The sequence below is a fragment of the Lycorma delicatula genome, chromosome 1 (assembly GCF_047948215.1).
Source record: "Lycorma delicatula isolate Av1 chromosome 1, ASM4794821v1, whole genome shotgun sequence".
Classification (NCBI taxonomy): domain Eukaryota; kingdom Metazoa; phylum Arthropoda; class Insecta; order Hemiptera; family Fulgoridae; genus Lycorma; species Lycorma delicatula.
Genome location: NC_134455.1, coordinates 120,372,592 through 120,398,984, shown reverse-complemented (window position 1 = coordinate 120,398,984; position 26,393 = coordinate 120,372,592). Strand labels below are relative to the sequence as shown.

Genomic DNA, 26,393 nt, shown 5'->3' with positions numbered 1-26,393 from the left:
ATGAGATTGTTCGATGGTGTAATGGCCGTATTGAACCAAAATTACTTCTTTGCATCCAAAACCGGCCTAAGCATGCGAATTAACAGCTTTTCAAATAATTTAAATATGATCACTTAGATGCTAAAGTGATTGTAAGAAGAAACTTGATGTTCAGGCTTCGTGGTTTCAAGATCATTAGCACCTGAGATATATTCCATTTCGCTGGGAAGTAAGACGTTCGCAGTTCAGCGCAAAGAAGAATCTTAATCTACGTGTTACCTTTGAGGGGTAGCACAACAAGAATTTTGTGCGTCACTAAATCACAACCCGGGGCTTCCTTTAGTCGCTTTTCAAGGTTGATTAACTGCAGTGACTCCCTACTCGGAAAGATTAATAACATTGGTTCTATTTTAGTATTGTAGTCATTAGTACTCTCTTCATCGTGTAGTTGAAAGGTTTTTCCTACGTGTGAAGGAAATCACAATCACCCATGATTTAATACGTCTCTCTAGTGCAGGAAGCGTCGTTACAGATCGTCGTAGACTTATTGTGGCCTTTCCTACGATGCATCCTGAATAGGTAAGGACCTATTCAGGTAAGAAAGTTTTCCAATTTAATCGTTTCATGTCTCGTCTCCGATATTTTTCGACAACCTTCCCAACCACCTCTCAGCTCTATTAAGTAGAGTTCTACCTTCAGATCTCCTGAACTGCCGCCAATTTCATCTAAGAGGCCATTTTGAGTGTATTAGATCTATCACCTCTCTCGGTTAGGTATTGTCTCTGATCGAATTTACCTTCCCGCATGACCGTTGAAAAGTATTTCGAGTAGTTAATATCTTTAGGAGTATCGAGTGGACATGGGTTAATCAGTTTTCCTCGATCTAGTCCTGATAACAAACCCAATCCGTTCGTTTCGTAAGTAGGATTAAAAATAACAAAAATTTTAATAGCACATGACAAAATGTTGAAAGTTATTTTTTACATGATATTTAAAACATCAACATTTAATTATTTCCTTAAATTTTCATTACTTTCTTTATGTTATAATTTTTTTAAATCCAGAAGAAAAATATTTTCATAAAAACGTAAAGGTCTGTAACAGTTATCAATAAATCATAATATTAACTTTTATATTATAACATACACATATTATATATATATACTTAGAATGAATATATAGTATTTTTCGCTATCCCGTCAATTAAAATTTTATGTATAATAGAAGAAATTATTAATCCATAATATACATATTCTAAGTTCTCTTAGTGTCTAAAATTAAATAGAGTATAATTTAGATAACTCCATTTTTGGTAATTTTCCAAGAGTATGAAATAAAGAAATAGTATATCATACTTAAGATATAACCGAATTATTATTAATGATAGAGGGCTTTATTTGGATATACGATTCAATTTAAATTTCATGTTATTAATAGATTTTGCATGTTCAGCCGGGATTACATTCATAATCACACAATGCTCATAATGTAAAATGTTTACTACTGTAAACTTTCTAAATATAAACTTCCTAATATGATTATATTTCATAAACATTTTTATTATAAATATCACTCATCATACCTATTTTTTTTCATAATAAACATATATTAACGTTTGAATTATGAAATTTTGTAATTAAAAAATTGACTTTTAAAAGAACTCAGATTTCCTATTTATATTGTTTGGACAGTAGAAACAGCCATAAAAAAATGAAAATGAAATGAATGAAAGCGGTTTAGATGTTTTGAAATGAGAGCAGGAATATTGGCAGTTTCGGTGAAATAGTGTCATATAATTTAATACTGTAGTGACTTCTTCCAAAGTTGTAAAGGAAATTATTTCTGGAGAAAATCCTCTAATTCGATTTTATTATTTTTTTATCTTATATCTTCTTTTTAGAGAAAAGAAAATATAAATCGTTGATTACATTTACTTGATCATAAAAATATTTTCTAATTATAAAAAAAATTAGGGAAGTGTTCAACAAACATTAAATGTTAATGGATTTTAATGTTACTTTTTATAAAAAGCTGTTTTTTGTGTACTCTTATTTGAATGAAATTATTTTGAAAGTACTTAAACATTTATTCACAAAATTAATGATCAGTGAGAACAATTCACTGGTTTTCCTAACTATTAATCCCTTTAAATACGCAATAAATAAATAATTTTTACAAAAATTAATGTAGTTATACAAAGGAGGGTAGTAAGATCAATAAATTAGCATAATTCCACACAATTTAAATACCAAATTTTAAAATAGGTATTATTTATCTTCGTAAATTTAAATATACTAAAAACCATTATCGAACTTTGCAATAAGGGATGAAAAATCTTTATTTCTCACGTACATAGAGTGAACTGTACAAAATATACCGGTTAAATAGAAATGTACAATGAATTAAATAACAGTGGTGGATAATCAGAAAGTATTAAACAAATGGAATCAGAGCTGCTAGAATTTTTTTTATTGTAACGATATAGCGACTTTACAATTTGTTCATAGAACCGTAAGTAAAAAACATGTATTTGTATCAATACTGAGTTGCCACAAACCCAGCGGCTTGTGACTTAATAATGGAATAGATGAGCACTCCGTACGGCCAGACCATAAAGTCACCTAATTGAAGCGATAAGGCAAACCAAGAATATTATTCCTCAGCAATCTTGAAAATCACTGATCATATTATCAAACAAATTGACCGCCAAAAAATTCAGGTGCCGATCCAAACGATTTTGATATTGTAGGCTGACCAAAGAGATTTCCTGCCGAATGGTTCGCAACTTAAGATAACTACATATAAGGCTATTACTTATGTACCGGGCTACGTAGAGCATTTTCCATAGTTTTTTTGTTTGGAACCGTTCAAGTACATCAATACTGAAGTTGAATGCTGTACCCCTCAATTCAAGCTTGTAAGTCCAAACAGGCTGCAAAACGGATTTGTAAATCAATAATTTACTTTCTGCTGAAATTCGAGATATATGTCCTACCAGCCAGTACATGTTTTTAAACTCTATTCTATATGCTTGTGGTTCCTTTGTGGAACTGGTTGTAAACAAACGAATCGTAATGCAATAAAAACGTTTTACTATAGTAATCCAACTTATAAATAAATGAAATTAAGATATGTATGAAGTACAATGTGATAAATTAACTTAAATTCTGATTTTTTAATATTAAAATTGAAAAATTTCACATAAACGCATTTAATAATAATAATAATAATAATAATAATAATAATAATAATAATAATAATAATAATAATAATAGTAATATATCATTGAAACCGAACCTGTTTTGACCAAAGTTTTGGTTACAAATTTACTCGCTACTATCTTTTTTCTGACTACTACTAATTGTATCCAAACATGAATATCGGTAACAAATATATACGAGTAATAGAAGAAAAAAATTATCATCAACCGTTCAAGCAACATACTTATTACAAATCCAAGCCTCAGTTACAATAATACTTAAAATGGGTCTAACAATCAATTAATTCTCTCTTTTTCATTTTATCCTCGGAACCACCGTAATTTATTACTCTAGAGGATGATATGGATAAATGTAAATGGAGTGTAGTCTTGTACAGTCTCATGCCAACCGTTCCTGAGGTATGTGGTTAATTGAAACCCAACGACCAAAGAACACCAGTATCGACGATTTAGTATTCAAATTAGTATAAAAGCCTTTAGTAGGATTTGAATCTTAGAATTCTCGACGTCGAAAGCAGCTGATTTTCAATGACGAGTTTAACCACTAGACCAACCCGGTGGGTTGTCCCACCATCAGTTATAATTTTTTTTTTTTGACCTCCAAAACCACGATACACCGTAAGGTATTGCTTCAAAGGATGAGATGAATGACAATTTTTGCAGCATGTAAAAATTCCACGCCTCACCAGGATTCGAACCCGGAACCTCCGGATGAAAAGCTGAGACGCTACCACTCGCGTCACGGAGGCCGGAAACATTAATTACGTGGCAGTATTATTTCTCACTTTACAAATCATTAAATTGATGTGTATAATCTGCGCTTACTAGATAAATTTCATTCATCCTATCAACATTTTCAATAAGAATACCTTATGAAAGTATTACAATACAATTTTATAATTAAACAGCATTGTAGTATGTTAATCATAATTAGATAAAATTGATGTTGTGCTACGGTAATATAATATATTTTAGTATCTGCTAGCTATTATTTATTTGGTTTGGTTTGGCATAGAGTTTGTGTATAAACATTTTAAGAATTGTTAAATAATAAATAAAATTTTAATTTATTTTAAAAACCTATTAAATTCTTAAATTATTTCAATTTGATTCACTAAAAACTATTTCATTACGTTTAGTAAAAAATGAACGAAAAATGTGGTTTGTATGGAAGCAATTTTTGTACATCAATTTAATAACACAATAAGGAGATTCAACAGTTTTATTTATTGTTACATAGATTCACTGTATCTCTTAAATTTGTTCTTCCATTTCAATTTATTTTTTATTTTATCGTTTATTTCTTTTATTTTGGGATTTTATGAATTATTCATTCATAATTACTCACCAGTAGATGTTAAATGGAAAAATAATGGTCGATGAAAATAATGGTCGATTGATCGTTCCAGTTATTACGAGCTAGACCTATCTTGTGTTTACCTCCTGCTCTAGCCGGTAACCAAGCAACAAAGGCCGACTCTGACGCCCGCCGCCGCGCCGTCCAGACGCCAGGTTATAAATCCTCATCCACCTCAGACATTTCACACATCAAACCTCACCCTTATTCGCCTTCTTCAAATTCCTTCTGGTGCAAACTGCGCCATAGCAGTTTATCTTCTTTATTTCGCTTTCTTGCGAGAAAAATTCCGGATGAAACGTAAAAAGAATTTTGAAATTGATATCTTCGATGTCGTCAGTATTTTAGAATACCCTTCATTGTCATTGTATTTGAAATTATTTTTGAGTTTTTTTTCTTTAATGAATAAATTTCGGTATCCTTAACCAAATATATTCTTAGCTATTCTGGGTAAATGTAAATTTTTTTCATCGCTTCCATTCTGTTAGATCTGCAATATTTTCAGTAATTATTTCTTACAATAAAAACGTTTATAGATTTATTTCTTTAATTTCATTCTTAATCAGATCGATCGATGGATTATGCAAGAAAATGTATACACTAATAAACAGCACATATATTCTTGTGTAATACTTTGATCTTGGTTCTGGCTTCATTTTTAGGGTGTAGTTTAACATAATATTTCAAATAAAAACTAAAAGCAACTTAATTTTAAACAATCTGCATTAGGAACACTTTTAAATTTGAAACTAGGTACCAATGCCCTAATACGAAACAAATTTTTGGGATTTACTTACAGAGAGGGCAGTGTAAAAAAATGATTTCGTAAGCAAAAAATTGACAAACGTTTAAAATTTTACGTTTTTACGCACGTTTACATTCTATAAATTAATAAAACTAATTTCCGATTAATTCTGCTTACAATTTTACAAATACTTTTTTTATTTAATTATGGTTCAAAAATTTTATAAGCTACATAAACAAATGAATACTTCTTGAAATGGATTCAAGAAGTCTGATAAGGATCTTAAATTCCTTAAGATATGAAAACGTATACTGGATACATATCTTTTCAGAACGATGATTTTAGAAGTTAAGTTTCAAGAGGATAATAATATTTTAAAATGCCTAGCATGGACAGTAGATAGAGGAAGAATCCCTAAAATAGAATATTACATATTGAAAGGTCAGGAAATAGAATGCTGTTAATCGTGACTCTTATGTGATCCAAAGAAAAAAAAATTATAACTTAATAATAATTCTTATCTTAAACAACTATAAAATTATAATTTTTGTAAAAGCATCCTTTCCAAAATAATTAGGCTGAAGTGGAACGTATAAGGTATTTTAACACTCAGCTGCACAAGCGAATACTCCAAAAAATAAATTATATCCTTTAAAAATAAGTCTTTATTAATAAACTTTTCAACGGTAGGTTTATTTATTTCTTTTGAAATTAAACTATTTTTCATAAAATATATATAAATTTTTAAAAATCATTAATAAATTTTATTGCACAGTAGTTGGACAGAAAAATAATAATATTTCACCATTTTTTTTTTATTTAATAACGTAACAGTTTATTGTTTGAATAAATTAAGATCTGCATGCTACATTTGTTTACGTGAGTAGGTGGTAAAAGACCATTTCGCAAAAACAGGATATACGAATAGCGAGGGTCGCAAGGTAAATCGTACACGTATTTTTTTAATGTTTATATGTTTGTTCGAGCAGTTTCTTTAGTTCAGTAAAATCCTATTACGAGGAGAATTAGTATTTGAAGAGACCGCAAGGATTTTATTATCCTTTCCATAAAATTTCAACTCTGACCACTCGCATTATGTTAATACCTCGACTGTCTTGTTTCCAAACCACAAAGGAAATGAGTTAGCCACCGAGAAGCGGCTGAAATGGTGCAGAGGGATTGTTAATTAGAGTATAGTAGGCTGTCACTATCCAACGGGACGGGTACTTAAAGGGTGGCTGAAACTACGTCTAGCTACGCTAGTACTAAACCTCTGTATAAACCCCTTGTCCTATGCAAACCACGTCATGCTATCACACGCCTTAGCAGTAAACCCCTTCTTTCCTGTTACTGTATTAGCATTATAAATTAAACTCATTTCATTAAGGCCTATGCCATTATGAATAGTTAACAACCGTTTTAAGTAATCTGAATATTTACTAACAAACATTTGACGATGTATGTATGGTCTACAATTTCTGCCCATTATTTCCTTATTACATCAAATTACGAGGCCTTTGATACTAATATCGATTCATGTCAAAGGAATTGATATTACTAAGAGCTATTAAATGCATATCGATTACGGAATAATTGAACATATTTGTTGACGATTACATTAATTTTCACATAATAAAAAAAAATAGAATTACAAAATATTAAAATTATACAAAATTTTCATAGTTAAAATAAAATAATCTGCATCATATAACTCACCATGTTTCATAGAAATTTTTATTGTACTTATTATTTAAATCATGTTTCATTTACGTTTCACATAAGAAACAGTACTATTCAGCGGTTTTCCTCGATATCACTCAGGCTTCTGACAAGGTTTGGCATGTAGGATTTCTCTATAAACTGAAAAAGGTTTTACCACAGGTTTTCTTCGTAGTGCTGAAATCTTCCCTAAAATACAGGTATTCTAAAGTGAAACATGGAGAGATTTTAACGGATTTCTTCCTTATACAATTAAGTGTACCTCAAGGAAGCGTTCTCAGACCCACCTTGTGTGTTTTGTTTGCGACTGACTTGCCAATTACGACAGTTACTACACTTGCAACGTATTTTGCTGACAATACTGAAATTCTTGGTGCCCAAGAGGATCTGGCTACTGCGTTTCGTATTATTCAAGATTATATATCACTCTCCTCGAATCGTGACTTATGAGTTGGAAAATAAAAATAAACGTAAACAATCAAAGCAAGTCACGTTCACCCTTCGTAAAGAACACTGTCCTCTTGTTTCTATCTTCAATGCTCCGATTCTGAGATCTCATGACTGTAAATACTTAGGTTTTCATGTTGAACGAAGAAACATACCAATGTTTTCAAGTTTACTTGGGCGAAACATACCAAATATAAGCGGAAGCGGTTGGATCTCTAGTTTAAAAACATGTACTGGCTAACAGAACATAGATCTCGGCTTTCAGTAGAATATAAATTATTAATTTATAAATCAGTTTTGAAGCCTGTTTTCTCTTACGGGCTTGAATTGTGGGGTATAGCATGCAACTTCAGAATTGACATACTTGAACGCTACCAGACAAAACATTGCGAAAAATGCTACACATACCTTTATACATAATCAATAACCTCATGTATGATCTTAAGTTGCGAACCGTTTGCCAGGAAGTCTCTCTGATTAGCCTATGTATCAATCAGTTTGGATCAGTACCCGAATTATTTTGAGGTTAATTTGTTGGATATCACGATCATTAATTTTTCAAGATTGCTAAGGAACAATAATCTTGCTTAGAATTATCGTTTCAATTGGGTGACTTTGTGGTTTGGCTGTACGGAGGGCTCTTCTATTTTATTTATTTCATTTCGTTGTTAGAAAAAAAATATACATATATATATTTCTAATCATCTTATTCATCTAATTATATATGTATATATATATATATATATATATATATATATATAATTAGATGTATACAAATTCAAGGAAATGAAATGAAATTTAGAAAATAAAATCACTTTTAATTAAACTTTTTGAGAAATTATCATTTTCATTAAATTAAAATTTTTCTAACAAACGAAAAATTTCGAATTCCTAGAATAATTATCCGTAAAATTTAATCTGCTTAATTCTATGTTACATTTAGTTTTGGTTTTATTTTTAACCTACATTCTTTCGAGATTTCATATTATAACAGCTGATGAATGCAGCGTCTAAATGTACAAAAACATCATTAGTCAAGACTTTTTCTAGCATACATTAACAGTCATGGTCATATCCTGTTAATCAATGTACGTCGATTAGATACCATGACTGTTAAATGTTTCTGATGATAAAAGGGTAAAAGTATATAACATTATAGCTCTCGCTTATTGAACACATTCAGAGATTGTCATTGTATTTTTTAAAAACTTAAATCGGTAATGTCTTTTATAAGAATTATTAGTAACTAATGAGTATACATTAGTTTATATTTTCTAAATCTTAGCGGTATTTATGAATTTAAGGAAAATGGATATTAAATCATTTATTTATATAAATACGAGTATTATCGCATTAAATTGTATATAATTGTTGTCAACCACAGGCATGTTTCCAACAAAGCTTTTACTGTCTATCCCCGGAATGCTTGCATCTGCACATTACATTATTTTACAGAGTAATTTTATTTTTTGTTTATGCGTGTAGTTGACATCACTTCTAATTGTTATTATAAAAATTCCATAATTGAATAGGAATATTAAAACAATAAATTAAAATGATGCGACATTTTTTTCTTCTTTTATTGAAATAGATATTGTTTTACATGAAGTTTTCCGTATGTCTCTTAATTTGAAACGTCTGTAATATTTGAAAGACATAAATGTATTTCACGTTAAAAATATGATCAGCAGAATTTTTATCAAATATAGGTAAATTTTTGTAATAACAAAATGAGTCTAATAAATATAAAATAATTTATAAAAATAAAATAAAAACCCACTTCAACAAATAGTAGTTCTAAAAAGTTACAAATAATTATATTTTTATTTATTAACTAAGGTAAATATATTTATAACAAATAACTATTTTTGAAATCTGTGCCAGCCAACCCAAATTAAACGAAAAGATACTAAAATTAGTACCTCAACCCACCGCTAGGCGGCTAAACGGAATTCCCATATGTAAAATGGGATCTCAAGAGCATATAAGAAAGAGCGTCTCACGTTTATACCTTATCTGGAGATCGCTAAGGCATATATTTTTTTTTTGTCTTCAGTCATTTGACTGGTTTGATGCAGCTCTCCAAGATTCCCTATCTAGTGCTAGTCGTTTCATTTCAGTATACCCTCTACATCCTACATCCCTAACAATTTGTTTTACATATTCCAAACGAGGCCACGTTTGGAATTATACATCATTTTTGATGTAAACAAATTATATTTCTTACTGAAGGCTCGTTTAGCTTGTGCTATTCGGCATTTTATATCGCTCCTGCTTCGTCCATCTTTAGTAATTCAGTGGTCCATATTTGTTATTTCTACTACATTTCATTACTTTTGTTTTGTTCTTGTTTATTTTCATGCGATAGTTCTTGCGTAGGACTTCATGTATGCCATTCATTGTTTCTTCTAAATCCTTTTTACTCTCGGCTAGAATTACTATATCATCAGCAAATCGTAGCATCTTTATCTTTTCTCCTTGTACTGTTACTCCGAATCTAAATTGTTCTTTAACATCATTAACTGCTAATTCCATGTAAAGATTAAAAAGTAACGGAGACAGGGAACATCCTTGTCGGACTCCCTTTCTTATTACGGCTTCTTTCTTATGTTCTTCAATTGTTACTGTTGCTGTTGGGTTCCTGTACATGTTAGCAATTGTTCTTCTATCTCTGTATTTGAACCCTAATTTTTTTAAAATGCTGAACATTTTATTCCAGTCTACGTTATCGAATGCCTTTTCTAGGTCTATAAACGCCACGTATGTTGGTTTGTTTTTCTTTAATCTTCCTTCTATTAATAATCTGAGGCCTAAAATTGCTTCCCTTGTCCCTATACTTTTCCTGAAACCAAATTGGTCTTCTCCTAACACTTCCTCCACTCTCCTCTCAATTCTTCTGTATAGAATTGTAGTTAAGATTTTTGATGCATGACTAGTTAAACCAATTGTTCTGTATTCTTCACATTTATCTGCCCCTGCTTTCTTGGGTATCATTACTATAACACTTTTTTTGAAGTCTGACGGAAATTCCCTTTTTTCATAAATATTACACACCAGTTTGTATAATCTATCAATCGCTTCCTCATCTGCACTGCGCAGTAATTCTACAGGTATTCCGTCTATTTTAGGAGCCTTTCTGCCATTTAAATCTTTTAATGCTCTCTTAAATTCAGATCTCAGTATTGATTCTCCCATTTCATCCTCCTCAACTTCCTCTTCTTCCTCTATAACACCATTTTCTAATCCATTTCCTCCGTATAACTCTTCAATATATTCCATCCATCTATCGACTTAACCTTTCGTATTATATATTGGTGTACCATCTTTGTTCAACACATTATTAGATTTTAATTTAGGTACCCCAAAATTTTCCTTAACTTTCCTGTATGCTCCGTCTATTTTACCAATGTTCATTTCTCTTTCCACTTCTGAACACTTTTCTTTAATCCACTCTTCTTTCGCCAGTTTTCACTTCTTGTTTATAGCATTTCTTAGTTGCCGATAGTTCCTTTTACTTTCTTCATCACTAGCATTCTTATATTTTCTACGTTCATCCATCAGCTGCAATATATCGTCTGAAACCCAAGGTTTTCTGCCGGTTCTCTTTATTCCGCCTAAGTTTGCTTCTGCTGATTTAAGAATTTCCTTTTTAACATTCTCCCATTCTTCTTCTACATTTTCTACCTTATCTTTTTTACTCAGACCTCTTGCGATGTCCTCCAAAATCTTCTTTACCTCCTCTTCCTCAAGCTTCTCTAATTTCCACCGATTCATCTGACGACTTTTCTTCAGGTTTTTAAACCCCAATCTACATTTCATTATCACCAAATTATGGTCGCTATCAATGTCTACTCCAGGGTAAGTTTTGCAGTCAACGAGTTGATTTCTAAATCTTTGCTTAACCATGATATAATCTATCTGATACCTTGCAGTATCGCCTGGCTTTTTTCAAGTGTATATTCTTCTATTATGATTTTTAAATTGGGTGTTGGCAATTATTAAATTATACTTCGTGCAAAACTCTATAAGTCGGTCCCCTCTTTCATTCCTTTTGCCCAGCCCGTATTCACCCACTATATTTCCTTCCTTGCCTTTTTCAATGCTTGCATTCCAATCTCCAACTATTATTAAATTTTCATCTCCTTTTACGTGTTTAATTGCTTCATCAATCTCTTCGTATACACACTCTACCTCATCATCATCATGGGCGCTTGTAGGCATATATACGTTAACAATCGTTGTCGGTTTAGGTTTTGATTTTATCCTTATTACAATGATCCTATCGCTATGCCTCTTGAAATACTCCACTCTACTCCCTTCTTCTTCATCACGAAACCGACTCTTGCCTGCCCATTATTTGACGCTGAGTTAATTACTCTAAAGTCACCTGACCAAAAATCGCCTTCCTCTTCCCACCGAACCTCACTAATTCCTACTACATCTACATTTACCCTACCCATTTCCCTTTTTAAATTTTCTACCCTACCTACCTTTAAGCTTCTAACATAAGGCATACAAATAATAATGGTAATAATATATGTACCTAAGCATCTATAATGCAATCATATATCGTATTTTTGTTTGTAGCATTTCATTGTTATATTCTATTTTTGTAAATCTCATTTTAATTTAGTGAAATTCTATTACCAACTTTGCATTTTTTGAAGTAGGATTTGTATTATTTAGATCATAAGTTTTTTATTTTTTTGTTTAACTTGAGTCAGCTGACACCGAATTTAAAAATAGTTAGTTATTTGTTGTAAATACTTTTACTTTAGTTAAATAAAAATGCAGTTATTTATAACTTTTTAGTACTATTATTTCTTTGGAATTCACTTTCTATTTTTATTCTTCATAAATTATAATATTTCACAATTTTTAGGGGTATCTAATACCTATATATATTATTATATTATTAAAATATGGGTATGCCCACTAAACGCGCTGCTCAAATGAGACAGGGACGTTTAAAGGAAAATTTGCCAAGAAAGGAATAACGATTTGTATTATTGCATAATATTAATATTTAAATTACAATTTTGCAATTAGAAATAACATTATTTTTCACTATTTTATACAAATATTAAATATTAGTTTAATATTTTTATAGAATTTACAAAAAAGTTGCCGTGAAAAACGGACTGATTGTTTAAGGAAACTAGAGAAAGAAATGCCATGAATATCTCCATGGATACCAAACAACGTTTATACAGACTGTTATTAGTATCGTAGTCATACAGGAAACAAAGCAACACAGTGCTCGTGCTAGCCGTCAGAGGCTAAAGGTCTCAAGCCGATCGGCATTTTTTTGATTTTTCCTAAGATTATCATCGAATTTAGTTAAAATTTGTATGGGGATATTCAGAAAGTGTGCTGTTTCGATTAAAAAATATTATCGAAATCAGTATACTAACGTCGGAGGTATTGCGGAATATATAAATTTAAAAGAAAATTAACAGTCGATTTCGTAACCTTCTCCTTTTTGATGCGGGTTAATAAATACATATCTAATAAATAAATAATAAAGTTTTTTCAAGATTTACTTAAAATAAATCCTAGGATTGCAGACATAAGTACTTAACATAAGCTTTTAGGTAGATTTAATAAGAAAGCTACGTATTGTAATGGATACCAAGATTCGACTTTTGAGGAAAATTTTGACATATCTTTGCGTTTCACAACCTTCAGACCCCAAAACCACCGTCAGCTCAAAAGTTTATATATACATTTATATATATCCATATTTCACTTTTTTGTGGACACGATAACTGCCGAAATTTTGCCTCCAATCACTTAAAAATTGATACTTAAAAATAATTGGTCCCAAAATCTCGGTCGAGTTCGTTAACGGCCAAAATCGGACCATGAAGGTAGAAATGGGGGAGGGCTTTTTGGAAAAAAAAATATACCGCTAAACATTAAAATAAACAACATAAAAATCAGTTATCAAATTATAAACGACTTTTAAATCTCTTAAGTTTGTTGACTTGTGTAATTATTGATATTTTTACTTAAAAAGGAAACTAATTTTAAAACAATACATATTTTCTTCGTAAATATGTATTGTTTTAAAAGTATTATTATACCACTGATATTTATCCTACCAACATTCTACGCTGCATATTGAAATATTTAATTGTTAATGTAATTTTTGATGATTTTATCAATGGTTAGTTTTTACAATTTGATCACACTGGGAAATTATTTTAGTTACGGAACAATTTTCTTAAGCAATAATACCATCAGTAGTATTTTGAATAACCAATAACCGTAGAAAATTTTGTAGAATGACATAATCAATCTTAAAATGTGTAAGTATATATTTAAGTTAATGTATGAATTAAAATTTAAATAATATATAATTTAAATCTTTCCAATAATATATCATTCAATTTCTTGCAAAACTTGAAACTTGTACCTGATAAAAATAAATGTAATTCGTAATTTATTATAATTGACGGTGGAATATTTTATATATGATAAATAACTTATATATGATAAATAACAGTTAATTAAATTGTATAAGAAAAATTACTCTAATGAATGAGATGATATGTAGATATGCAGTAATAAATCAAAATGTAAAAATCATAAATTGTCATTATATTACGCGAACTAGAGAAATCAATCTGAGAAACATTTTTAATTAATTTATCTAATGATTTTCTTTATACCGTGTTATCGATAATAAAGTTTAACGTCTCTCGGTTTTCATTTAATAATAAATAAACAATCCTTCGTTTTATATGTTTATTAGTTTAATAATTTATACTGCTTTATTACCAAGTCAACTTTTATGCGCTTTAACATTTTAAGTTACTCAGTTTTAGGTATCCCATCATGCTCAAACCCTACTGTCTCTTGTTAACTAAGTTTAGAAAACTACTCTCCAACCGACAATACAAAGCTCCACTTGTACGTGATGTCCGCAGATTGAAACGACAGAAAGAAGTTTTTTTTTAACTTCCTTTGGATTCGTTAAATCTTTTCTCATAAAAAAAGTCTTAAAATACTTTTCTTTTGTTTTTTCATATAATTTTTTAAGGAAATAACAGACCGGTAGATATAAAAAGTTTAATTTCTTCTATTGTTAGAAGTTACTTTTTTACAGTTATTTTTACATCAAAAGTTATTATACTCATGACAAATATTTAAATTGTTACAAAACTTTTATTACAATAATGAATCAAATAATAAATGTTATGTGATATTTATTTTAATCATAAAATTTCAAGAAATTACTATGACAATTATCATATGTTTATAATACATTCCAAAAATGAAAGCCATAAACTTCGTTTTACAAAACTTCCTTGTAGTACAAGGAATTATTGTAATCACGAAAAATTTCGGTTTTCAAATTTCAACGGAAATATTCATTTTGACCATCTCTGAATCCATTTTGAATAGTTTCGGCGTGATGTTTGTACGTAGGTACATATATATCTCGCATAACTCAAACATTATTAGCCGTAGAATGTTGAAATCATGAATTTAGGACTGCTGTAACATCTAGTTGTGCACCTCCTCTTTTGATTGCAATCGACTGGAAAAAAGCGTCCAAAAAAGCCCAAAATCCCAAAAAAATTGACTTTTACTTAACTGCAGTAATAAGCGCTTGTTGAGAGCTTTTCGAGGATATATCATAAGTGGTACTTATTTTCATTGCTTCCAGAGTTATACACCAATAAAATATAAATTAATTAAATATTTGGATCTTATAAGGGGAAGGTACATCATTCCTTTTTTTTAACTTCTTTTTTTAAATTAAATACATGGATCTATTAATAATTATTAACCGGTGATTATAAAAAGATTTTTACAATAAATAATAATTATTTAAAATTCAATAATTATTTTTATTGTAAAATAAAAAAACAATAATACAATTATACAAAAATATTGTAAAATTCAATAAATAATAATTACATGTTTTTTTGTTAAAAATATTAAAAAAATATGTTATAAAAATTACAAATTAATGAAAAATATACGTAATTTAATACCCATATAAGGAAGTCATGTGGTGTCCACATCAGATTTTCTTTTGTTAGAGTTTATTATTATAATTATTTTTTTAATACATTTCTATTATTTATTGTCTTTATTTAATATTTACTAGGTTTTCTAACTTAAAAAATAAAATTCAGAATGGGACTGAAAATCATGCCCTAACTCTACTTTTACAAAATTCATTTTGTTTTTTTTGGTTTAGTAATATTAAATGCTCTTTAAATTAAATAATTTTTAAATAAAATATTTTAAAAATTAAAATATAATAACATCTCTCTCTCCCTTGGATTTATTATTTTTCTCCTAATTTTATTTATTCTGAGTAAACATAGTTAAAAAAAAAAAGACTACAGCAAAACAGTTGTTATTAGGACATTAAATTCTACCTAGTTTTTGTATGTTACAATTAATTGTAGAATAATATTAAAAATATTACACTGTTACAAACTAAACGAAAATACTAGTGTAGTTAAGTAAAATCTGAGAATAAATATTATTTTTTCCTTACAATGTTAACCTTAGTACCACTTTTTCAGTAATAATTCATATAACAGACGCGATATCAACAAATGTTAAATAATCTTCTCTCTGTTGAACGTGCATAAAACGCTTTGTATAAAATTTTTTTATCGCTTCACTTTTTGTTTGTTTAAAGTTTTTTTAACAAGACTTTTAACAAAATCTGTAAAGTAAATTACGAGAACAATGATTAATTAACTTTCGCTTTATTATAACTTCACCAAAAAGATAATTTCAAATTCGAAACTCAATACAAAATAGATTTTAAAACGTGATATGTAATATTATTATTTTATTAAATAAAATATTTAATACAATTCTTGTTGGGGATTTCCTTAATAATAATTCGTTAATTTATAAAAGTCTATTTTATAAAATTATTTTATACAGGTATTTTCATTTTAACAGCAAAATATAATTTTATTAAAATAAAATTTATTTAATATTACAAATTATTCATACCAATTCAAGTGAAAAAGGTATTTTATTGATAAAAATATTTATTCTAAGAATTTGAAATTAAATTTTCTCCATACAGAAAAGTTTCATAAGGTTTAATCTTAAAATTTCCAGTACGTGAATGATATTCAATTTACTGGAAATTCTACTTTCTTAAATCAGATACCGCCTCAAAAAATATCATTAACATTTATGTACTTATAGTCCAGGCGGTATTTATGCATGATAGATATTCAATTTATATAAAAGCGAAAAAATTGCAAGTATGTTTGAAAAATTCCCTAGCCTCTCCTAATTAACCGATTCAATTTTTTCAAAATTCATTTCAAAGTTTGAGTCCTTTTTTATACGTGATTAAATTCTCAAGTATCTTTATTTCATTTATCACTTTATTTCAAGCTCTACACAACTTGGAAAAATTGCATTTTTTTAAAAGTCTGGATTACAAAATTATTGAGCAAAAACTGTCAGACCGAATTTGTTGAAATTTGGCGTGTGTATTGCTTTATCATATAAAACAGTTCTTTGAGGCAAAATCTGAATGTCCTATATATATATATATATACGTATATACTCGAAAAAAGTTTTTAAAAAATCTTTTTTTTTTCTTTTTTGACAATTATTGCTATTTTTGCATCAATAATAACGTATTTTTTTTGATTTTTAACCGATGATATTGTTTATAAAATTTAATAATAAAACCAGTTTCTTTCTCGATCTTCAAAATGAATAATTATCGAGTTATCTTGGGAAATAGGAAAAAAATGTATATTTTTGCGATTTTTTTACATCTTCTTTAATAAAAATTTAAGCACACCTTTTTCAACTGGCGTAAAACAAAATAGTCATTTCTGATGATATTCCGAAGGGATTAAAGCAATAACTTGGGATCATACAGAAAAACTCTAATCCATAATAGATACCGCCTGGAAAATTAGTTATAAATACAGAAAGGATAAAGTTGAATATTTAATGAAATGTAAATAGTTTCATTAAAAACATACATAAAATACATTCAAAATTAACTATATTTGAATAAGTATAAATGTAATGTAATGTACGTAGTGTAATTACTCCTGTGTAATTATATTCTGTAGTTTCTATTGGTTATATATATCAGAACCAAATACAATTAAATTAGCAGGAACTTTCATGTGTTATTAGCCAATATAATACTGCTATTAATAAATACACTAATGTAGTTCGCTTATTAACTTAAATTAGAAAATTTATCTATTTCTATCTAATTCCAAGATGAACAAATTCAAACTGTGAGTTTTATATAATTAGTTTTATTTTATCATAATCTGTTGAATATCAATAATGGTTAAATGAAATAGGTATTGATCTTGTAAACACACAATAAATAATTTTTATTTACGATAGAGTCCTATGTTTAGAACATAAAAACTAAATCAAAATGAAACTTATTAATGAAAAAATTATTCTACAAGTTTTAATTTTCAATAATAAATTTAAATAATTTTATAAAGCAAAATGATGAAGAACGTTTTTTTAAATATCAAAAACACACTAGGTTTATTTGTAAATATCTGAAAATATGATTTTAGAATATAAGATAATTCACAATTATGAAAAAGTTCATTAATAAATAAACAATAAATTTATTTTTTACGGTATAGTATATTATCAGCAGCTAAATAAATATAATGATACTAAATAAGATTTTTACACAAGAAATTTATTTTATTTTTATTATCTTAAACTCAGTTGTTTTTTTTTTTCAAACTAGTTATTTAAATCGAGTTTTATATATGTCTTCAGTCATGTCAAAGAAAGTTCGCGGTTCTTTTGGGCAGTTTAAAAAAAGGATAGACTGTACAAGGTAATTAAAACTAATTTAGTCATTATTTTGAGCTGTTTGTAAATTTCTCATTTCAAAAATTTGAGAACAATATCTGGGTGATTCTCACGCAGCAATTTCCAAGAGAAAATTATAAATAACTGACCTTTATTTTTAGACTTTTCCTTGCTTGGGTACAAATATTGTCTATAAAGTAAAATTTCCTAACATTTCTGTAATAATTTTAAGATGAATTTTCTCCTCATTTGTATTGGTAAATGAAATCCCTTTTTAATATGTGAAACACTATATTTAAATATCGTCAAATAAAATTTTTTAAATATTTTATTTTTTTTTTTTAGAAGTTAACTTTGAAAAAACTGGAAAGATATTTTACAATTTGTTTTGGTTGAAGTTACAATATTTTGTTTTTAATAGTTTTAACTCGCTCACTTATAAAATTATGCCTGTAATTTAGAGTCAGAATAAAAAAAGACTAATGAATTTCTTCTTTGTTTAACACTGTTTAAAAGATAACTTTTAATGTGTACTCTTGGGAATTGAAACAAGGATAACCTTTTTTTCCATGATAACATGTAAAGAGAAATAGAAATTAAGTATGTACACATACGTATAGTATGAAACTAAGGAAAGAGACGAAAAATTTATTTAAAACTTGGTGAGTTTTAAATAAGTTTCAGACTTAAATAAGTTAAATAAGAAGTTTGAGACTTCCATTAGACGCATAATTATTTTTTTTATTATTCTTGTACGTTTAATCAGAAAAAATATTCGTTAAAAATGTTTATAAGCAATTACGTTAAAAATATATAATTTATTATACCGGATGGTCCATTCAAATTGAGACACATCTGTACCTCAAAAACTACATATTTTAGGAAAAAATGTTTCGTATTAACGTTTTCCCATTTCAAGGGGGAAATACGTTCATAACCAATTTTTTCCGTGATAAAATCAAATAAAGGTCATTTAAAGGTCAATTTAACTCTTTTTAATAGGAACCTATATTTTTATTACAAATCAAATTCTTCGCAAAAAAATTATTTCAGATTTGTTTTTTCTTCTAAAACTAATAATTTGTTAATTATTCATATTCAAAATCCTGTAAGCTTGTAAATTGTTTTTATTTTCATTAGATCTGGCCCAGCTGACGAGTTATATCCAGCTGATGTCAAATTTTAAATATAAAATAACTAATTAAAAGATTAGCTTAATAAAATCCATTTTCGTTTTAATGAATTTTTTTAATGAAATAATACATACAGGTATCATACAGGTACATACAGGTACATAACCTTCATGTTTTGCACGCTATGGTCAGTTATGTCGACTTAGTGAAAAAATAAAATATATTTTTTAATGAATTACTAATACTTTCATTTATTTTTGTTTAATGCTCTTTATTTTAAATAATTACAATTACTCTAAATAAATTACAGCAACAAATATTCGAAGTGGGGTCCTTCTACTTCTATGCAATTTTTCGATACGTTTTAAGAACCACCAGTGGACATTTAACAGAGTTTCTCACTTGATATGTCTACAGTCGTTTGTTATACGCTTTTTCATTTTTTCAGGGGTAGTCGATATTTCTAGTTAAACCTCTTCTTTAAGGTAACCTCATAAAAAAATGTCTACTGGAGTAACATCAGGGGAACGAAGCAAGTAAATCAACTGGAACAGTTCGACCACTCCAAAGATCATTGTATTCGCGGTTCAAAATTACTGTGGTGATAATTGAATAATATGCAGGACAGGCATCAGGATGAAATCTCATCTTTCTTCTCTTCTGCAAGGGTAGATCATTAAGCATCCTAACCCCGTAGGGGAAGACACCCGCCTAATGACGTTCCGGTCGCTACACCCCTCCTCCCTCCGTTCATAGCCCTGTGTTGGGCTTTAACGGGATAGTTCATTAATCAGTAAAGACAACTGATTTTCTAGAAAATCAGCGTATATCTCTCCGTTCAAATTTCCATCGAAAAAATGGGGTCCGATTAATGTACAGCCTATGATTCCACAACTAACATTGACAGTCCAACAATGATGTTCTTCTTCCCAGGGCCACCGTGGATTTCCACTGGCTAGTAATGCATATTATGTCTTTTTACTGTTCCATGATTAGTAAATCCTGATTCGTCGAAAAATAGAACATTAAGAAAAAATTTTATCTGCCTGTAATTTTCCAGTGTCCATCGAGAAAATACTACTTCTAATTCAAAATCGGTGCCATAATATATGGTACGGATGGAATTTCAGGCGTTTTAATATTCTCAGAACACTGGTTTTTGATTTTCCGTAGTAACGTGAAATTCTTGAACTAACATGAGGATCTACAATGACCGTCGTAGCCACCGATATTTCATTATTTTCTGCTGGCACAGTATTTTGACGGTTCCTATTTTTGGCACCCGCACTTCTAGCTTCGCTAAAATGTTTTAATATTTCTGTACACAGAAGCTTGAGTTGGAGTATTTCTACCTGGGAATCGTAGAACTTTTAAAGCTACTCTCTGATCAACATTTCAGTGACATTCCCGTAAAGCAAAATTATCTCAGTTTTTCTCTAAATGCAAATCGTTCCGTAATTTTCAATAAATAAAAACGAATTAATTTAATATTTAATAGTTGGCGAGTAATAAGGTAACAAAAGAATGAGTTCACTTAGACAAATATCATTTCAAACTTGTACTTCACTTTTCGGCTATTTTAAAAATTCGCTGTTGTTTACATACTCAACTTCTTTTTCTATTGTTAGTTTCATTACTGTTAGTATTTACTGCTTTTTGTTTAAAATGTAATTTTTCTTTATTTAAAATTTAGCATCAGCCGGATGTATCTTGTCATCTGGGGCAGACATAATGGAACTAAAAACATCAATTTATAGGCCTACAGAATTTTTGAAGATGAATAACTAAAAAGCTATCAATTTTAGAATTCAATTTGAATCAAATTCATCTGAAATGAATTTTTTTTGCCAAAAATTCGATTTTGCAAAAAACATACAAGCTCCAATAAAAAAAAATAAGTTGACCTTGAAATTACTTTTATTTGACCTTAACAAGGACAACATAACTCGTTAACATATTTCCTCCTTGAAATGGAAAAATTTAATAGGATTAATTTTTTCATAAAATGTGTAGTTTCTGAGATATAGAACTTTCGCAATTTAAATGGTTCATATATAACTTGAATGACATACCACAATTTCTGTCCTTATAATGTGGGTGTTTCTATTAAGAAATATTATGTTAGTTAATTTTATATTATTAAATTCATTTAAAAATTATTCTTTGAAAAATATCTCATTTTAACCTAGATTATCAGTCAATATTTTTAAGTAATTTGTATCTTACCTTATCTTTATTTCTATATCTATATAATTTTAAAATAGAACGAATGTTTAGGATTTTTTTTAAATAAAACTCATTTGATTAATATAACTGTATATATTTTCTACATAATTATATTTTATACTTTAAAAATTATTCTAATGTTTTTTTTTAAATTACTCCTAAATAAAATAGGTGCTAAGGATATTTTTGAAATTTTATTCAAATTGAAAAGATGCTCGTAGAATACTTCCTAAATTCCCCTACTTTGAAATCATATACAAGTATTCTATTTTTGTTATTTATCGTAAATGAAAAGTCTTCTTATATTTAACAGAAAAATAAGTTTATCTTCTGTTTTCTAAATAACTTAAAACCTTATCAAAAGATTTTTATACTGTACTTTTCATTACTTACTGCCCTAAGTCAATACTATGTATTGTAATATGTTATAAGTGTTATTCAGATTTGGATATGTGAATTATATTAAGCTATAAAATACTCATGTAAAGATCTGATTAGAAATTCACTTGGTATATTTTGTTAGTGTTGTATCAAAATGTTCATACTAGTTTATTTGGATAACATCTACACGTTCATGAGTACTGCTGATATTACAAAATAACTGGAGAAAAAATGAAATAAGTTTATTTGAAATATAAATTCGTAAATATGAAATACGTTATTACACAGATAATACAAAGAAAAAAATAAAAAAATAAACAATCGGCAAAGCATGCCTTTTACTAAATTATTATAGCTTACCATCTAACACATATTGATATTTTTATCTGCACTACACAAACGAATATTTGACACAACACACATGCATATAAACAACAGTGCGTACTTGTGACATGAAGTACTTAGGTTTTTAACACACCAATTGACACATAAGACTAACACTAAAGAAAGCCCTAAACATTGATATGCAACAAATTATTTTTTTATTACAAAAAAATTATTATTTTATGATTAGATATTTACATTAATTACGTAAAACTATTTACATATTCACATAGATAATTGACAAAAATATAGAATCATGAAGCTGAACAAAATACACTTGAACATTAAGCTTTATATATTTCTAAAAATTACTTTGTCCATGAAATTTTTATACTGATATTAATTAAACACCAAAAAAAAGAGAAGAAAAAATATTAAAAACTATGCCAACATTAAAAAAATACAAACATTTTATTAGCAATACAGCAAATACAGTTATCATATTTATGAATTTTTAATTAAAAGTAAATTTAAAAAATAAGTGAAATTCATCACATCATTATTTCAATGTTATTAATAATAATGAAATGTTATTAAACATTTTTTAACTTTTTTTTTTTTGATCCGAGGAACACTCTAATTTACAAGTAATTACTAAAAAAGTAAAATGATACTTATGAATTAACATCCTGATTTCACAGTAACTTGAACAATTACTAAAATTGTAATTAATTAAAAACTGATTTTGAAACGGTAATGAAATTACTGTTTCAAAATGAAAAAATAAAAATTACATGGCAACATACCTCACCGTATTCCCCCATTGTAACTTAATACTTAATACAGGATTTACGTAAATACTGCTATTTTTCTTCAGTGAATTTAAAAACTGCTTACCTAAAAAAGAAAAGAAAAACATATTGTTACTATGAATGTATAGAATATTTTTATATTGCATTATTAGTAAATATTTTAACAAAGACTTTTTTTTTGTAAACTGCGTTATATTTGAAGATTAATAATTTACGGAAAATGCAGATACTGTAATGTAGAGTTTTCGTATAATGTTTATTGTTGCATGAGCTCAGTAACAATTTAGAAATTTTTAATGAATTTCAAACTCAAGTCCATATTTCAAGTTTCCTTCCTTTGCAAAGCATCAACTTGCTATTATACTATCTATAACACAATTATCTCAAAATTAATTAAAATACAATTATTTCTTTTACTTTTATTATACAATGAATTAACTTGAAAAATTCTTAAGAAATCATTAAATTATATTGAATGAAAACTTTATATTAACTCCGGGTCATATTAAATATTCCTCTGAAATAGAAATTTGATGCAATTTAAATTTATGTGAAACGACAGCGACGTATTTTTTATTATTAAAAAAACGTTTTTAAATGGATAAAATTTCTTTCAATTACGATTACTTCGTAAGGCTAACAGTCTAACATGAATATTTATGAATACAATTCTTAGGATTGATTATATTTGAATAGTCAAAAAATTGAACAGTTTATTATTTAATAAAATATAAAAACGAAGAGATATTCAAGAGATACCTGATTCTAAATGTCAAATGTTTCGTTGAAACCAATTAAAAATAAAGTATATTTAAATATATATTATAAATATGATATTTATGTTTTTATGGAATTTATCATTTTACAAACCAGTTTGAAAAAGAAATCAGACGAATTTTCGTAGAAAAGTAGTATGAATATTTTTAAACATGAAAAAATCTGAAAATAGAAAAATCATGACCGAATCGGAGTGTACAGTTGGTAATTGTATGGAATCCTAGGAATGAATTAAAGGAGATTAAATAATTAACATATGTATCTATGAGTATAAGGATTAAAAATACAAGTAACAAGTAATATGGAACAGCAAATAAATATAATATTTTAGAAAGTTCTTAATAAAATTTAAATGAGTAAACCTTTGGATAAACTAACGAAAAACATAGGTATTAAATTTTTTCGGAAACCTTTGTTTCAAGTTATAAGAATGAAAAAAATTTCACTGAATTATATGCCTGTAAAATGCAGTTAAATCAAACATTTTGTGAAGCATATCATGCAGCAAAATTAGTACTATTTTAAATATTAGATATATTTATAAAATAATTCAATTTTCTACAATTTTTCTTCCTTTTACAAAGTATTGTAATCGCGAAAAATTTCGGTTTTCAGATTTCAAGGAAAGTATAAATTTTGACTATCCCTGAATTAATTTTGACTAGTTTTGGTGTGATGTCTCTACGTACGTACGTATGTATCTCACATAACTCAAAAACGATTAGCCGTAGGATTTCGAAATTTTGGATTTAGGACTGTTGTACATCTTCCCTTTTGATTGCAATTGACTGATTCAAAAGTTTCCAAAAAAGCCAAAAAAAAAAAAATTATATTTTGGACTTTTTTAAAACTGCCGTAATAAGCCCTCATTGAGATCTTCTCGACGATATAAGTGGTATTTAATTTAATTGATTCCAGAATTATAGCCAAATAAAATTTTAATTAATGAAATATTTGATATTACAAGAGGAAGACACATCAGTTCAAACCCGACTTCATTTCCTTCTTTTTTTTATTTAACATCTTATAAGAAATCCCTGATGATGGAGTAGCAACTTGGAAAATGTTTAAAATTGTTGGTAAGTGGAATTTTACTTATACAATTGCATTAATACTAACTTGCCAAATATATAAAAATTAAATTTATTATAAAAATTTATTTGGGCATTAGAAATTTTACTAAGTAAATTTATGCCTAAACGTAGAAAGGGAATTTTTCCACTCAAATTAGTTTTTGTACTTTAAATTTTTTTATTGGAAACCACTGGAATTTCAATATCAATTTTAAAAATATTTTTAAATCAAAATCATTACCACGAATTTCACTCTATAATTTGCATCTAAAAATGTCAGTGTAGGCTTATTTTATCTCTACAGCAAACATCAGCGATAAATTTTTTCTTTAATTATAAATTAAAAAGGTAAAGATTCTGATCCAGTATTAACATGAATATTTTCCTATATTTTAATAGAAAACTAAGCGAAAACTAAATTTTTTTAATATATTTTGCTTCTTTTTTTTGGAACAGTTAATGGAAAATCTAATTAAAATAATGATCTTATAAATAAATTATTTATACATGTTTCTATGCGAGTGTATATATACAGATTGTTTCCACAAGAGACTATGGAACATATGGAGCTCCATATGAGAAACATTGACTTCCCGACTAGAAACCAGCCGCTTGAATCATCTGTCCTTATGACTTACTTATTTTCATTGAAAAAACAACTGTAAATGTAAATTAGAATCGCTTCAAAATGAAGAGAAAGTCGAAAGCTACGTAAACCGTACACCGTTACATCGTTAAAGCGACTTTTCACGATAACAAAAAAGTCTCTTAAAAGAGACTTCAAAAAAGATAATGTGACCAATTTTGTATAAAATTTAATTTTAATACTGCAGTGGTTTCTGAATTAGATTTGAATAACAATTATGATGGCCAGTTTGACTAACAGTATAGAACACAGTAAAGTTGAATATCGGCAAGTAACATTGTTAGGTTGTTACCATAAATCATTATAACGACCACCATCTTGAAAGTGATATTTCGTAACGGCATTGAACCTATGTTCTTTCCAGATATTAAAAGTATCTTCATGCTCAATTGATTGAAGAGTCTTCCGCTGGGAAGAGCAACAGATTCGCAAAAACCACTAAATTTTTGTGTAATAGTTTCGTAATCACCAGATTCCATGCCTCAGTAATTACGAAAAAGCAAATGTGATTGTGTACTAGTGTTACAAGCTGAGAAATCGCTATTTCTCAGTTCAAAATTTTCAAGCTGACGAAAAAATACGAAAATTAATCATGCTTGTAAAAGTTGTGTTAATTTTTAATAGAGTTGAAACATCAGAAAATTATTTTTAAAGTTATTGAAAATAAATTTTTCATAATACATTTTTTTTTTAAGGAAAAGGTAAACAGAAAGCAGCTCTCTATTAACTAGTCAGTTATTCA

The 26,393-nt window shown here is 28.0% G+C and overlaps 1 long non-coding RNA gene across 3 annotated transcripts in view; it reads right to left on the bottom strand.

The window, feature by feature from the left end:
* The window catches only part of LOC142318170 (uncharacterized), a 426,054-nt gene that overhangs the window by 45,841 nt on the left and 353,820 nt on the right, over positions 1-26,393 (bottom strand). Inside the window, exon 4 of one of the 3 annotated variants that reach the window (XR_012754841.1) lies at positions 23,029-23,240. The exons of the other annotated variants lie outside the window; for them this stretch is intronic. This is a non-coding gene — a long non-coding RNA (uncharacterized LOC142318170). Of the gene's footprint in view, positions 1-23,028; positions 23,241-26,393 lie in introns of those variants that run through there. 3 annotated transcript variants of the gene reach the window in all.